General features: G+C 38.2%; 1 pseudogene; it reads right to left on the minus strand.

Annotated features, from left to right (window-relative positions):
- Positions 1-1,056: 1,056 nt before the first annotated feature.
- Positions 1,057-17,430, minus strand: part of LOC124973485 (olfactory receptor 2L2-like) — a 51,249-nt pseudogene continuing 34,875 nt past the window's right edge.

Genomic DNA, 17,430 nt, shown 5'->3' on the forward strand with positions numbered 1-17,430 from the left:
CAACTTCTACCCAAACTCAGGATTCCTGCCAATGGAAGGTCCTGACAAACCATTGTTGTCCCAAAACATACCATGGAGGGAGGCAGTGAGCACCTCACACTCCCCAGAAGAACCCTAATACCAAGATTGGAGTGATAAAAGCTTTATGGTTTTTCTAGAAGGAAACATGAGAGTACAAACTTCAATAAATGGAGGTGTTATTCTTGTATGTTAAAATGTGTTTGTTCAATTCATATGATTAAAACTTAAAAGGCACTGGTCTTTGAGATAGTAGATATTTTTAGTCATTTTGATAAAGAAGTTCCATGCTATGTTCCCAAGACCCAGAATTCTGCTGATGGACCTCGATGTGGGTCAAGATGTTGGCCTGGCCTCCAATCCCAATCACTCAGGAGACTGCTGCAGGAGGATCTCTTGACCTCAGGGGTTGGAGGCTAGTGTGACTATGTAGTGTGACACTGTCCTAGAAAAATTTGTAAGTGATCTGCAAAATTAACTAGGAAATAATTTTCATGCCTATGGATAGGATATGGGTGAGCTTACTTGATTCATACATTTTCATGTATGTGGTAAAATTTATTTAATTGAAGAATCAAGTACTTGATATAGAAAATATTTGATTTAAATAATTACTCTCTGGATTACAAGGGGTCAGCTTCAAATGCTGTCAATTTCTTAGTGAACATTACTGGCTGACACTAATAACTGAAAATACAAGGACTGAGAATAAATAATCCATGTTTCAAATGAAATAAATGAGAAATGATAACCAGTAAACAACAACTGGGCATGTGTAGAAGAAAGGAATTAGTCTCTGAAGGATAACAGCTTATGGTCCCATGGAATGAGAGTAAAATTGTACAATACAAAATAAAAGTCCTGACTCAAATTACAAATATTATTAAGACAATCGTGTGCAGACATGAGCTATTCTCCTATATTCTAGACTGATTGTAGTCTTTTCACTCCAGGCAGGAAATATTTTCATGTACTACACACCATTGAGTGGACTTGCAGATAACTCCTGAGGACTGAGGCAGAAAGTTTATCTACATTTTATATAGGACAGAGTCTCAGAGTCAGTCCCCTGTGGGACTTCATCTCCTCCTTATTCCTCAGGCTGTAGATGATGGGATTGAGCATTGGAGTGAGGACAGTGTAGAAGACAGCCAGAACCTTGTCCTCTGCTGGAGACCAGAGGGGTCTTGGGTGTAGGTAAGTGTAAGCAAAGAATGCATAGTAGAAAGTCAGCACAGTGAGGCGGGTGCTGCAGGTGGACCAGGCCTTCTTCCTCCCATCACCCCAGTGCATGTGGAAGGCAGAAACAATACTGGACTACAGGAACAAATGATTCCAATGGATGTAAACATGAGGGAAAGGGTAGTGCTCAGAAACCATGTGTATTCATGGATCCAGGTGTCCATGCTGAATAGAGTCAAAATGGTGCAGATATTGCAGAAGAAATGGTTGATGGCCCTGATCAGCAGTAAGGAAAATGGAGTGTGCCTGTGATGTAAGCACAGGAGTTGATAGAGCCCTTTATCAAGGCTCATTTTCACCAGCATAGGTACTCCTTCTTTTTCTTTACTTTTGTTTTTTTTTTCCTTCATACACATGGGATAGTGTAGAGGAAAACAATTTTCACACATCCATCATAGGCCACCAAGATCAGAACTAGTGTGTCTCCAACTGTTGAAGTCAGGAAGAAGAAACTCTGAATTTCACATCCAATGAAATAGGAAAACAAACCATCTTAGGAACCATTGTGCAGATGAAACTTAGGATAATGAGGGACAGCAAAATAAGTAGAAAGCACATGGCTATGTGGAGAAGAATATCCAGGAGGATAAGGAAAATCACACAGTTTACCAATTAGAGTCATCAGGAAGATGAGAAAATGAAAAAGAAGAGGACAGACCCATTTTCCAAATTTTTATTTTTTTGGTACTGCACATTGAACCCAGGGTACTCAAACATTGAGTCTCATCCACAGCACTTTAATTTTAATTTTAAGATGGAGTCTTGCTCGGTTGTTCAGGGTCTCCCTAAGGTGGATTTGATTTTGCAATATTCATGCCTCAGCCTCCCAAGTCACTGGAATTACAGAAGTATTGCACCATAGCTGGCAAGACTAACTCTGGATGATGGAAACCATCCCAACAAGATGAAATCAGTTGACACTTAATTATAATTTGTCACGGAGATTTAAAATGGTTCACCCTGCAATGACACGCAAAGATCAAAAGGCCAGTAACGATTATTAGTTCAACTTGGAAAATTCCTTTGTGCAGACTTGCTGTGTGATATTCATTAAATTTACACATCTTAAAGGAAGAACCAACCTCATGCTCTTCCCTAGAGATTGGTATTTTCTGAGAAAATTTATGACCAAAATTTTTTGAAAGAATCTAAAGGTGTTCAGAACAATAATATTTATGTTGAAACTTCAGTAGAATATAAATGTCCTATATTCATAAACACTTACAAATTATTAAATTCATATTCAATAGAGGCATACAAAACCCATGGAAATACATTCAATATATGCTCATGTTGGGGGCTATGCCATGCGGACCATGCCAAGATGGCACCTGGCAGCCAGCCAGAGGTTGTTTTGATCAATCAGTGGTGAGGAGGTTGATTAACATAAGCACACCCAGGTGATTTGTCATTGGCTGTATTCACTTAAGTCCATGCACACAACTTGTGCATGGGTGTTCCTGAGTGCTCCTGATCCTGTCTGCTCAGCTAGTTCCTCGCCTAATCTTCACATAATTGGGGTCAGCCCTACCCTTCACCCCCTGGAGGGGATATACGCTGGCTCTCCTCGAGCACCAGTAGTTCCCAGGTTTCCTGAATCTCCAATAAACCGTTCTGAATTCAAGAGCCTCGCTACTTGTTTGTCTCCAGTGCCAATTTGATTCTGCTGGACGGCGTCAAATGGTCGCCCATTCAGGGGCCCTCTGCGTACAGGGAACTCTGCGTACGGGGAACTCTGCATATGGGGAACTCTGCATATGGGGAACTCTGGGTACAGAATCTCTGTGTTCATCTTCCCTCCCAAGAACTCAAATGGTAAGTAGTGAGGTAAGCTGCAGCCCCTGTCTCTAAGGCAGTTAGATGCTCAAGATAGCTGGCCAGGTAGTGAAGTGCAAAAGTGCGTGTATTTTGTGTTGCTTGTGTGTTTGTCAAATTCAAGAGTCTTGCTACCCATTTGTCTATCCAAACGGTAAGTAGCGAGGTAAGCTGAGGCCCTGTCTCTAAGGCAGTTAGGTGCTCAGGTAAGCTGAGGCCCTGTCTCTCTCTAAGGCAGTTAGGCACTCAGGACAGCTGGCCAGGTGATGAAATACAAGGAGGATGATAAAGGAGCTCTGGAGTGTGTGTATTTTTTGTCATTTGTGTGTTTGTACTACTGTTAGTATGGTCTTTGTTTGTCCTGTATCAAACTTATTTAGTAGTAAAAGATGGGTTCGGAAGTATCACAAGGTCAGTTTGAAAGGATAATTCAAAAAGGAGGCACAAAAAATATATTACAAGAAGGAGAAGAAGTGCTAGAAGAGATTGAGGAGGAAGTTAGCTGGAGTAGCCAAGAACAGGAAGGAGGTTCTGAGTAGAAAGGAGATACTGGGGAGGAAATAGAGGATAGGCGAGTTAACATTGAAAAGTTGCTAAAAGGCAGTAAAGACCATGAGATAATTACCCCTTCAGCTCCCCCTTATGATAAAAGGTGGGAGGACCCAACATTTTGTGGACACTCTTGTCGGCCATGTTCTGGTGGAGTCCCAAGTGATACCGGGGATTGCTGGGACCCTGTGGAAGGCCCATTAAGACTGTCCTGCCCAATCTTGGCGGACGGTCAGGGGCAGCGATTTCATCAGGCCCTAGAATTTAAAACAGTAAAAAATCTTAAAGAGGCAGTCACTACTTATGGGCCCCAAGCTCTGTTTACCGTGAGTATGGTGGAATCCATCCCAACACTTAATCTGACTCCTAGTGATTGGGCGAGTATTTGTCAAGCAGTTTTGCATGGCAGACAATATTTAATGTGGAAAGTAACCAATCAAGAGCTCTGTGTAGAGATGGCTGGTAGAAATGCAGCCGCAGGTTTCCATCAACGAAACCTAGATATGTTGCTGGGAAAACATTACAAGGTTATGGGGACTTGCAAGGGCAATTATCCAAAGTTATACAGGGCTCAAATGAACCATATGCAGAGTTTGTAGACCATCTGTTACAAACAGCAGGCAGAGTATTTGGGGATTCAGAACAAGCAATGCCTTTAATAAAACAGTTAGCATATGAACAAGCTAATAAATGGTGCAGGGAAGCAATTAGGCCATGGAAAAATAAGGATCTCAATACCTATTTAAAAATATTCAGAGATATTAATGAGTCAGCTATACAGAGTCAAGTACTAGCAGCTGCTGTCACTCAAGGAGTAGCTCAAGCTATGGGGGCTAAACCCAAAAGTTGTTTTTCATGTGGACAGCCAGGGCATTTTAAAAGGAACTGTCCAAACCCAAGTCATAGTACATACAAAAAATGCCCAGAATATGTCCAAAATGTAAAAAAGGAAAACATTGGGCAAGTGAATATAAATTTCTAATTGACATTGAAGGAAAACCACTCCCAAAAAATGAGATGAGGGGCCCTCAGGCTCGGGCCCCACAGATATTCGGAGCCCTGAAGGAAGGACAGCCAGTGGCAGATCCCATCAGAGTGATTCCTTGAACCCATTATCCATTAATTCCCTCATCAGACATACAACAGGAAGCGCAGGATTGAACCTCTGTGCCACCACCAGAGTAGTACTAACTCCAGAAATGGGGGTTCAATTAATACCTACGTGTATCTATGGACCTCTTGGATCTGGGACAGTAGGTTTACTATTAGGGTGCAGTTCTGCTGCCCTAAGAGGACTCCATATAACACTGGGAGTGATTGATACAGATTATGAGGGAGAGATAAAAATAGTGGTCAGTTCCCCAAAAGGTATTTCTGTTATAAATCAGGGGGATAAAATAGCACAGATGCTGGTGATGCCCAGTGAACATGACAAATATTTAGCAAAAAAGAATAAAAAAGACAAATCGGGATTTGGATCCACAGGGGAACCTATGACCATGCTTGCTTAGATCTAAACACTCACCCCATGTATACGATAAGAATACATGACAAGGAATTTAATAGGCTTTTAGACACTGGAGCTGATCTTAGTATCATAACATCAACCCAATGGCCAAAAGATTGGCCTCTTCAAAAGGCTGACCAGACCTTACGAGGTTTGGTGGTTGCCTCAAACCCACCCCGGAGTGCACAGTTATTGAAATGGACAGATACAGAAGGAAATTACGGTACTTTCCAACCCTATGTCTTAAGAGAATTACCGGTTAATTTATGGGGGAGAGACATATTAAGACAATTACAGATCATGTTGACTAATGAACATATGCATATTAACCCAATAGCTTGTGATATCATGGTGAACCAGGGATTCATACCTGGAAAAGGACTGGGAGCACATTCACAGGGAATAACTGAACCCATCCAAGCTATGAGGAGAAGTAATAAAGAAGGACTGGGTTTTCAGAGGGGGCCACTGAGCCAATAAAAATTACATGGAAATCACAAAAGGCTGTTTGGATACCTCAGGGTCCCTCAATACTCAAAAGTTACAAGCAGCCAGAGAGTTAGTAAAACAACAACTGGCCTTAGGCCATCTACAACCTTCTACGTCTCCTTTCAATACACCTATCTTTATAATTAAAAAGAAATCAGGAAAGTGGTGACTCCCCCAAGATCTTAGAGCAATTAATAATCAAATGGTAATAATGGGAGCAGCTCAATCTGGCCTCCCTCAATTGTCTGCTATTCCGAAGGATTGGAGAATTATAGTTTTAGACATAAAAGATTGCTTCTTTTCTATACCACTTCATAAGGAAGATACCTGTAGATGATTTGCTTTTACTGTACCAGTTACTAACCATGAAGGACCTGATCAAAGATATGAATGGACAGTATTACTGTAAGGCATGTCCAATAGCCCCACTATGTGTCAGGTCTATGTAGACAAAGCTTTGCAGCCTATTAGAAAATCTGATAAGGATCTAAAGATCTATCATTTTATGGATGATGTCTTATTTGCTCATCCCGATCAAGACAAACTTTTCAGAGTATATGATGGGCTGGTCAAAAATCTTCTTCAATTCAGATTAGAGATAGCAGAGGATAAATTACAGAGTTCTTGCCCCATTACCTACCTTGGTGCCATCATTGACAAAACCTTAATACGACCCCAAAAGGTTACCGATTTCCAGAAACTTTTGGGAGATATAAACTGGATAAGACCATATTTAAAATTAACAACTGAAAAAAGAAAAAAAAATTAACAACTGAAGACCTTGGACCATTATTTGATATTCTTAAGGGAATTGGTGACCCCACCTCGCCCCAGGAAATTACCACAGAAGCTAGAAAAGCATTGTGTAAGGTAGAAGATGCCATTACTAAGGCACATTTAGATCGGGTAGATATAACTAAGCCTATATTACTGATAATCATACTTATCTCCCAGTACCTCAAAATGGTGTTAACCCTAGAGAATTACAAGCCAACCATATATGGCAAATGGATGTTACTCATATCCCAGGATTTGGAAAGATTAGATACATGCATGTGTCCATAGATACTTATTCAGGATTTATTATGGCCTCTTTACAGTCAGGTGAAAAAATAAAAGCTATTATAAATCACTGCCTATATACCTTTTCTATTCTGGGCATTCCAAAAACAATAAAAACAGACAATGGTCCAGGCTATACATCCTTAACCTTTAAACAGCTTTGTTCTACATTTAGCATATATCATGTCACAGGTATTCCTTATAACCCCCAGGGACAAGGAATTATAGAAAGAGCTCATCTAACCATTAACACCTTATTAATAAAACAAAAAGGGGGAATAGGGGAGTCATGTCCACCTAAGAACAGATTATCCATAGCCCTTTTTACCTTAAATTTTTTGAATTTGGATAAATCAGGAAAATCAGCAGTGGATCGACATGCTGCAGTTGACACTGCCATAAAGCCACAAGCTTTATGGAAAGATGTTGTAACAGGAGAATGGAAAGGACCTTCCCCGGTCTTGATTTGGGGAAGAGGTCATTTGTGTGTATTTCCACAGGAAGAAAAAATGCCAATTTGGATTCCAGAAAGGCTAGTCTGAGCAGTTAAGACGGTTTGTCAAGATGCAGCCGAGCCCTCTGGGTATCCTGCCGCACTGATGATGGTGGTGAGTTTCCTCTAGTGAACGGTTCTGGACAATAGTCAGGGTATTGCCTTGACTGATTCTAGTCTCTCAAGGTGGTGCAGTCTTTCCTCAGTTCTTTTCCACTAATGAATCTACTGGGTAATCTACCCTTAGTTGCACACCACCATTGGACTCCGAGTTTGCCCTGAATTTATTGCTAGAGAATGCATTATGCCTCGCCTTTGGCAGTGGCACACCTGTGTATAGTTGATTAATAGTACTTTGGCAGATATTACCTTAAATAAAGAAAACAACTCCAATACAAATGTCACTGGTTACATTCCCAAAGTTATTAGTAATAAGACTGATTTTTATATCCATTAGTATGGCCATTGCCAGTCCTTCAAAAAGCCTATTACTTGGCCTCCTTTATGGGAAGCTTGTCAGCACCTAGGACCTGATAAAAAAGGTCTCCAGTAATCTGACTTTTGGACCTTGGTATTTACCTAATCAAATGTATATCACATCTCAAAGCACAGAAGATTTTATAGAAAATTTGGAATATAAAGGTAATTTCAACCCCTTATCCATCTGATCCTTATGCGGGCCTAAGGCATGTACAGATATAAGCCTCCTGGCTTTTGTAAAAGGAGGATCTATAAGTAAAGGAAAGTGCACTGATCAAAAGGTTAATGGAGTTAATACTGAAATATATATAGAGAGTGAAACAATTGTTTTTTCATGTACTCCTGTGTGCCTAGCTCTCCCTTTCCTTTCTGTGACTTTTAATGAGAACTTCTCTAGGCAGTTATTTTCAGAGATTGCACAACAATGGACAGATGGATTTGATGAACTGGTAACAAGGCTTCGATGGCAGATCCTCGCCATGAATGCCACTAAGGTGGAAGTCAAACCGGGAGGGCTTATCACGGGAGCATTAGATAAACTAACACAGTTTGGCACCAAATTTGGGGGACTCTTAAGTTCCACACTAATAAGCTTGGCTATGCTTGTGTTAACTCTATTCTACATTTACAAATGCCTCAAAGCCAGTCAAGGCTCATAATGTGGTCATAAAACAGGCCATGGCCGCCCTTGAAGAAGGACAATCTCCCAACATATGGCTTAGTATGCTGGATCGGTAGTCAAAGACAGGTAACCATGGAAAAACACTGTACCAACCTAAGACAGAAGGGCCAACCCTGCTTTGGTATCCTTTGATGATGGGTAAGGACAGGATGTTGATTCCCGGGACCTAAGACAGACACGATCTCTGCCAGCTTCATTTTCATTTCATATAAGGAAGGGGGAGATGTTGAGGGCTATGCCATGCAAACTACACCAAGATGGCACCTGGCAGCCAGCCAGAGTTTTTTTTGATCAATCAGTGGTAAGGAGGTTGATTAACATAAGCACACCCAGGTGATTTGTCATTGACCGTATTCAATTAAGTCCACGCACACAACACAGGCACGGGTGTTCCTGAGTGCTCCTGATCGTACCTGCTCAGCTAGCTCCTCGCCTAATCTTCACATAATTGGTGTCAGACCTACCCTTCACTCCCTGGAGGGGATATAAACTGGCTCTCCTCGAACACCAGTAGTTACCAGGTTTCCTGAATCTCCAATAAACCGTTCTGAATTCAAGAGCCTCGCTACTCATTTGTCTCCCATGCCAAATTGACTCTGCTGGCATCACGTTCATATTACAAAATGCTTATCAGAGCATGGTTTATTTCTTTCATGTTTATTTTTTAAGTCTCAATTCCAAAACTTCACTATTCTGTTATTCACTGTAAGGAAAAATGCTTTTTCATTCTTGAGTAGCCCTTGCACTCATCATTCTTTTTTTCTGTTCTGAAATGTAAACTGAATACTTATATCAAGGAATCTCATACAAAGTCACAGTAATTCACACTCTTGATTATCAGAGTTCACCTCCATTCATTCTCCTTTGGCTCTTCTCATAGGTTGAAAATACTCTATAGCAATAGGCCCTATCCTGATATCCACACCCCATGTTCACTGCAGCCCCCAACTCTGCTCAGGCTCTTCCCAAATGGCATATGTGTTGTCTCTAGCTTCTGTGATGCTTATTCACCAAAGTCATGACTTTAAGGACCCTTCAAAGAAAGAAATTTGGATACAAAAACTGTCATTTACCTAAGTGGAAAGGGGACATGTCATCATGAAAATATTCAGGAGAGAGGATTATAGGTTCTTGTGATCTTGATGGAGAACAAGCTGATCACTGGACAATTTTGGGAAGTATTTTCCAAAGTTCTGCAATTTTTTGGCTCTTGTATTATTTTAGAGCCAACAACCATGAGATTTGAGGAAAACTTACTTCAGGAAACAGTAAGATCCACACAGTGTGCTTGTGCATGGACACACACACACACACACACATACACAAACAAACACACACAATTATCTTGAGCACACACAGCCATGTACTTGTGTATGCCCTGGCCTGGAAGAGATTCAGAAGAATGATCATTTTAAAGAAATGTTAAGATTTTGGATGTTAAATCCACAAAACATGTCTCTATATTTTTGGAAATGGAACAATAAAAGGCTGTTGGAAGATAAATCACAAAGATTGACAAAAATATAAAATGAAAGATTTTAAGGACAAACTGGGTAAAATCTAACAAAAGGACATTGAGACAGAAGCAATATCATGAGATGATAGACATTAAGAAAAGAGAAATAATAAAAGAGAACTAATAGATGCCTATGGGCTTTCATAGAAATATGTAAAATAAAATAATATTAGATTTCATACTGCAAAAGGAAAAAAAGATTCTCAGAAATCAAATAGTTGTGCTATTGTATGAGAACAGCAGGAAAACATCATAAAATAAATTAGAAATATTTTATAGAAAGTGTTTTCCTGAGAGATCCTTTTTGGTAAAGAGTCTAAAGCATCTGAGTGAATACTAGTATTGACAGTAAAGAGAGGCCTGTAGTCCAGTCCATGAGCCATCAGGAGGGATACATCCCTTGAGAAACTGAGAGGTGAATGGGAATCATGCAGTAGATAGTGTGACCAGGAGACAGGTCACCAGCACAGCGTGCTGAGTGCTGAGTCAGGGAATGTTGGGAATCAAGGTAGAAGAGAAGCATGTTGATGAAAGGATGAAATTTTTCAAATCATGTGTTTGGCATTGATTTCTTGAACATGACACCAGGAGTACAAATAACACATATAAGAAAATCTGTTTGATTTTATAAAAAACTGTTGATTTTATAAAATCTGTTTTATTTTATAAAAATATAAAATTGATATTTATTGATGGTATGAAGTTTGATAATTTGCTAAAAAATTTCTTGAGAAAAGTAAATTATTTCTCAAATTATTATATCATCAGCATAAGAGATCAGCAGATTAGAATGATGACATCATGTATTATTTATATTAGCAGTTTAAATCACTTAGTTATTAGCAAGTAATTACGTACTATTTGAAATTAACTAACACTACAATAATTTCTGTCATTTTTATTTTATTTGGGACTATAATGACTCACCTACCTTGAAATGGCCAAAATAATCCTGATTTAAAATTCTGGAAAAAGAGAGGGGAAGAGAGATAATGAATAACACATGCATCTGATATCTTTTATTGTGTGTCATGACAGCCAACACAGCTTTTATTTTGTTACCTACAATCCAGTCTGCCAACATTAAAACAACTCTCATCTAATACTCTTAATAAAATAGAGCCTGCATGTCACATGGAAACAGACTTAACCATCATGGTTTTGTATCAATAATGTGAGGACATTGTTTCTGCATGTAAAAAGGAATAAAATTGAGATAATTTATCCCTTTTAACTTATATCCATTGAAACAGTGGTAAATAACTTCTGGAAACAAATTTTACAACATTTTTCCTTCCTTTGATGTTCTTAAATTCCCCTCATAATCATGAAGTCTCAGAGATCCAAGATGGTGGACTAGTAGAAGGCCACATTCCTAGTTGCTCTGTGACTAAGTATTCAATCAGAAGGAATACTGTTTCTCTGGGAGGCAGCCATCCCTGCCCACCCATCCCCTGCTTTTTATTCCTCATTCATCCACAGTGATTGCCCACTATCTGCCAACATATTGCCTGTCTTTTGAATGCAGATCACTCTCTGACCACTGCCTATCTTCTGCCATTTGACCATTTGCCTGCCTAGTGCCTACCCAGCTCTTGCCCACCCATTGCCTGCCTTTCAACTACTCATCACCCACCACCAAATATCCACTCACTGAACCACTTCCATTAGCCTACAGACCACCCACAGACCACCAGTGGATCATCTGCTACCCACTTTTGCCAGGAACTTTATTGTCACAGTAGCCACAGGTTTGTTTAAACATTGTCACTGCCATCTTTGGACAATGTCCAGGGTCTGCAGGTTTGTCTCCACTACTATTGCCATTTGGGTTCATGGCTACCTCAGTTTGGGGATACTGGCCAGGGCCTGGGGATACATTGGGGTACCTGCAGGTATGGTTGCACCTGAGTTCTTTCTGCTTGGTGTTGTAATGACTGCCATCTGGCTGCCTCTTTACAGGGTCATACTTTCATGTGAGCACATGCCTTGCAGTCTCTCTGCAAGTTGAAAGTGTTATGGAGTGCAACTTAAGAAAAGACCAATCACCACTGAGAAGTCAAAATTTGAGAGTCTTTATTAAGCTGGCCAGCTGACTGTCTCACACAATGCCCCAAAAAATGCTATTGGGAGAACATCCCGACCATAGGGTTGTAGAGGTTCTTACATCAAAAATCACATGAATCATAAGTGTCTGTTGCTATGATTCAAAATTACAATGATGATCATCATGAGATCATCAACAGAGGGGGAAGTGGGTCAAACTGACGCTTACCTAGGTACAAACTAAAAAATGGTTGCTACAAACTAACATCATGAGATCATCGACAGAGGGGGAAGTGGGTCAAACTGACCCTTACCTAGTACAAACTAAAGAATGGTTGCTAACATTCACACAATTACCATTTACATGGTACATTGGTTAAGAGCAATAGAGGTCAAAGGACAGCAATTTTTACTACATAAGAGTTGCCATTGTATATCATTAAACATGTCACGCTAAGTAACTGATTATGGGTACAGAGGTGGGGTGTTCCCATGGGAGAAACTTATTTCCTACATAACATGTAGTCTTACAGCAAAATGGAGTCTGTTTAAACATTTCCCTTAGAGTCTGGCCTATAACATTCTCATGGAGCCAGATCTATCAGCCCATCACAGAAAGGGCATTGAGATCTTGGAACAGTAGCAAGACAGGGCCTGGGGAAGCTGAAACCCAGGTCCATCAGATTGCAGTTGGATTTGAATGGGCCAGACTAGGTCTAGGAAGTCTGGGAAAACCTGGATACCTGAGGGGAGCACAAGGTTGGAGTAACTAGAGAAAACTAGACTTTCTCCAGCTCAGTGAGTCCTGAAGTGCACAAAGATAGAAGGGGCTGGTTACAGTGGGTGGGAAGGCTGGAAGAGGGTGTGAGGTCATCTTGCTATTGGTTCACCCACTCAACCACTCCAGCACCCACTGGACTGGAGCTAACATCAAACTTCAGAAAACCTCACATATTGGTGGAGAAGGGAAGCTGAAAACATTTTTGAAAGCCAATGGAAGCAATCCTTTAATTTCCTTTGATACTTTTCTTCCTTTTTTTATTTTGCACTCTCTCTCACACCTCTACCATCTTTGATTCCAAATATTATTCATGCACCAATGTATTGAGGAATGGGATGTTTGAATAGTGTATTAGAGTTTTGTTGTGTATTCTTATATATTTACCTTTAAAAAAAATCTGTATTTCTTTGCTTCATGGCTTCTCTTTCTCATGTCTCTCATAGTAACAGCCAACTTACATTAATTCTGCTCTTGCACTTACTATACATTTTTACATCTATCTTCTCTCCCCCCTCGTAAACATCACATCTTACATTACTTCTATTCTCTCATTGTTGATCATTTGAAATGGTAAACCCTTTTAGCAAGCTTACTGTTTACTTTGTAGAGAGTAATTGAACACATCATTTGTTTATTGAAACAAAACTGTAGATGCTTTAAAAGGAACTATCAAGTTTAAGGTGGTATATTGTTTGCATTGGGTGCAGTTAATATTGGTCTTCTCTTTCAAGATGAGGGACAGGAAACCTTCAGGGACACTATAAGTCTACAGGGTGAAAACTGATCTACATTAGATCCATACTGCTAGATTAGAAGACACACAAACAACATGAAAAATCAAGGGAAAAAAGTGACTCAAACAAACCAAGATATTCCAACAATAGAACTCATAGACAACACAGTAGAAGAAATGCCAGAGAAGAAGATTAGAAAGCACATAATTAGATTGATCTTCAAAATAAAAGATGATATCAGAAAGAAAATACAGGAAGTGAAAGATCACTGCAATAAAGAGACAGAAATTGTAAAAAGTAATCAAACAAATCCTCAAAATGAAGGAAACAATAAACCAAATTAAAAACACAATAGAAAGTATAGTGAACAGACTAGATCACTTAGAAAACAGAACTTCAGGCAATGAAGACAAAAGAAACACTCTTGAAAATAAAGTCTACCATACAGAGAAGATGGTAAGAGATCATGAACAGAACTCTGAAGTAATATGGGATAAGAGGAAAAGTCCAAATTTAAGATTTACTGAATAGATGAAGGTATGAAGATACAAACCAAACTAATGAATAATCTTTTCAATGAAATAGTATCAGAAAATTTCTTAAATCTAAAACATAAAATGGAAAATCAACTATGAGAGATATATAAGATTCCAAATGTACAAAATACAGCAGACCCACACCAAGGCACATTATAATGAGAATAAATAACATACAGAATAAGGATAGAATTTTAATTGTTCCAAAAGGAAAAAAATAAACTACATATAGGGGTAAACCAATTCAGATTTCAGTTTATTTCTCAACCCTCATACTCAATGCCAGGAAGCCCTGGAATAACATGTATCAAACCCTGAAAGAAAATGGATGCCAACCAAGAATCTTATACCCAGTAAAACTAACCTTCAGATTTAATAATCAAATAAAATTCTTCCATGGTAAACAAGAGTTAAAAGAATTCACAACTAGAAAGTCTGCACTACAGAACATTCTCTGGAAAACATCCCATGAGGAGAAATTGAAACAAAGATAATGAAAACCAGCAAAGTGAGGAACTACACTAAAGGAAAAGTCAATCAAAGGAGAACTAAGTCAAGTTAAAAATCAAAAATGAATCAAAATGACCAGGAATACAAATCATATCTCAATAATAGCTCTGAATGTGAATGGTTTAAACTTCATCAAAATATCAATCAGAAGACATGGACTGGCTGATTGGATTTAAAAAAACCCAACAATATGCTTTCTACAAGAGACTCACCTCCTAGGAAAAGATATCCACAGACTGAAGGTGAAAGTTTGGGAAAAAAAACATATCACTTCATATGCTTATATGAAACAAGCAGGGGTTTCCATCCTCGTATCAGACAAAGAGAACTTCAAACTAATGTTAGAAGGGATAAAGTAGGACATTTCATACTGCTTGAGGGAATCATACATCAACAAGACATAAAATTATAAATATATATGACCCAAACATTGGAGCATCTACATACATCAAAAAACCCTTCTCAAATTCAATAATCAAATAGACCACAACACAATAATACTGAGTGACTTTGACACAGGCCTCTCACCACTGGATAGATCTTCCAAACAAAAACTAAATAAAGAAACCATCGAACTCTACAATACAATAAACAATTTAGACTTAATGGATATATAGAGTACTTCAACCATCATTGAGTGAATATGCTTTCTTCTCAGCAGCACATGGATCCTTCTCTAAAATAGATCATATGTTATGCCACAAAGCAATTCTCAGAAAATATAAAAACTAGAAATATTACCCTAAATTTTATCAGATCATAATGTAATGAAACTAGAAATCAATGACAAAATAAGAAACAGAAACTACTCCTACATTTGGAGATTAAATAATACACTATTGAATAATGCATGGATAACAGAAGACATCAGGGGGGAAATAAAAAAAAATTATTACAGGTAAACCAGATCAAAGATATAACATATCATAATCTCTGGGACACTATGAAAGCAGTACTAAGAAGAAAATTTATTTTATGGAGCACATTCAATAAAAGAAGAAAAAGTCAACAAATAAATGACACTGCAGCTCAAAGCCCTGGAAAAAGAAAATCAGATCAACACCAAAAGTAGTAGAAGACAGGAAATAGTTAAAAGCAGATATGAAATCAATGAAATTGAAACAAAAGAAATGATCAAAAAATTTACAAAATAAAAAGTTGGTTCTTTGAAAAAAATAAACAAAATTGATAGACCCTTAGCCACACTAACAAAGAGAAGGACAAAGAAAACTCAAATTACTAAAATTTGGAATGAGAAAGGAATTATGACAGACACTATTGAAATATAAAATGTATTTAGAAGCTATTTTGAAAATCTATACACCAACAAAATAGAAAATCTCAAAGACATCAACAGGTTCTAGAGACATATGAATTACCTAAACTGAACCAGGAGGACATACACAATTTGAAAAGATAAATTTCAAGCAATGAAATAGAAGTCATCAAAAGCCTTCCAAGAAATAAAAGTCCAGGAACAGGTGGATTCTCAGTCGAGTTCTACAAGAACTTCAAAGAAGGACTCATTCCTCAAAGTATTCCATGAGGGTTTGAGGTTGTCACTCAGTGGTAGAGCACTTGCCTGACATGTGTGAGACACTGGGTTCAATTCTCAGAACCACATATAAATTAGCGCATAAAATAAAGGTTGATCAATAACTAATTTTACAAAAATGTATTCCATAAAATAGAAAAGGAGGGAACCCTTCCAAACTCATTCTATGAAGCTAATATCACCCTGATAACAAAACCACACAGAGACACATAAAGGAAAGAAAATTTCAGACCAATGTCCCTAATGAACATAGATGCAAAAATTCTTAACAAATTTTTAGCAAATCCCATACAAAAACATATTTCAAAGATAGTGCACCATGGTCAAGTGCTTTCACCCCAGGGGTGCAAGTTTGGTTCAACATGAGGAATTCAATAAGTATAATTCACTACATCAACAGACTTAAAATTAAGAATCACATAATATTTCAATAGATGCAGCAAAAACACTTGATTTGTATTTACAGCACCCTTCTTGCTCAAAACACTAGGAAAAATAGGGATATTAGGAACATTCCTCAACATTCTAAAGGCAATCTATGCTAAATCCATGACCAATATCATTCTTAATGGAGAAAAACTGAAAGCATTCCCCCTAAAAACTGGAACAAGTCAGGAATTTTCTCTTTCACCATTTCTATTCAACATCATCCTTGAAACTCTAGCTAGAGCAATTAGACAGACCAAAGAAATTAAAGGGTTATGAATAGGGAAAGAATAATTCAAACTATCCCTATTTGCTGATGACATGAGTCTATATTTAGAGGAGCTGCAAAATTCCACCAGAAAACTTCTAGAACTCCTAAATGAATTCAGTAAAACAGTAGGATATAAAGTCAATACTCATAAATCTAATGCATTTTTATTCATAAGTGATGAAGCCACTGAAAGAGAATTTAGGAAAACTAGTCCATACACAATAGCCTCAAAATAAATAAAATACTTGGGAAATAATCTAACAAGAGGTGAAAGACCTCTACAATGATAACTACAGAATACTAAAGAAAGAATTAAAGAAAACCTTAGAATATGGAAAAATCTCTCATGTTCTTGGATAGGCAGTATTATTGTCAAAATGACCATACTACCAAAAGTGCTATACAAATTCAATACCATTCCAATTAAAATCCCAATGATGTAACTAACAGAACTAGAGAAAGCAATCATGAAATTAATTTGGAAGAATAAGAGACTCAGAATAGTTGAAGCAATCCTTAGCAGAAAGAGCAAAGCAGGAGGTTTCACAATACCAGAACTTCAAATATACTACAGAGAAATAGTAACAAAATGCATGGTATTAGCACCAAAATAGACAGGTAAATAATGGTACAGAATAGAGGACATAGAGACAAACCCAAGTAAACACAGTTTTCTCATACTCGGCAAAGGTGCCAAAAACAAACAATGGACAAAATA

Source organism: Sciurus carolinensis (assembly GCF_902686445.1).
Source record: "Sciurus carolinensis chromosome 19 unlocalized genomic scaffold, mSciCar1.2 SUPER_34, whole genome shotgun sequence".
In the NCBI taxonomy this organism is placed as follows: domain Eukaryota; kingdom Metazoa; phylum Chordata; class Mammalia; order Rodentia; family Sciuridae; genus Sciurus; species Sciurus carolinensis.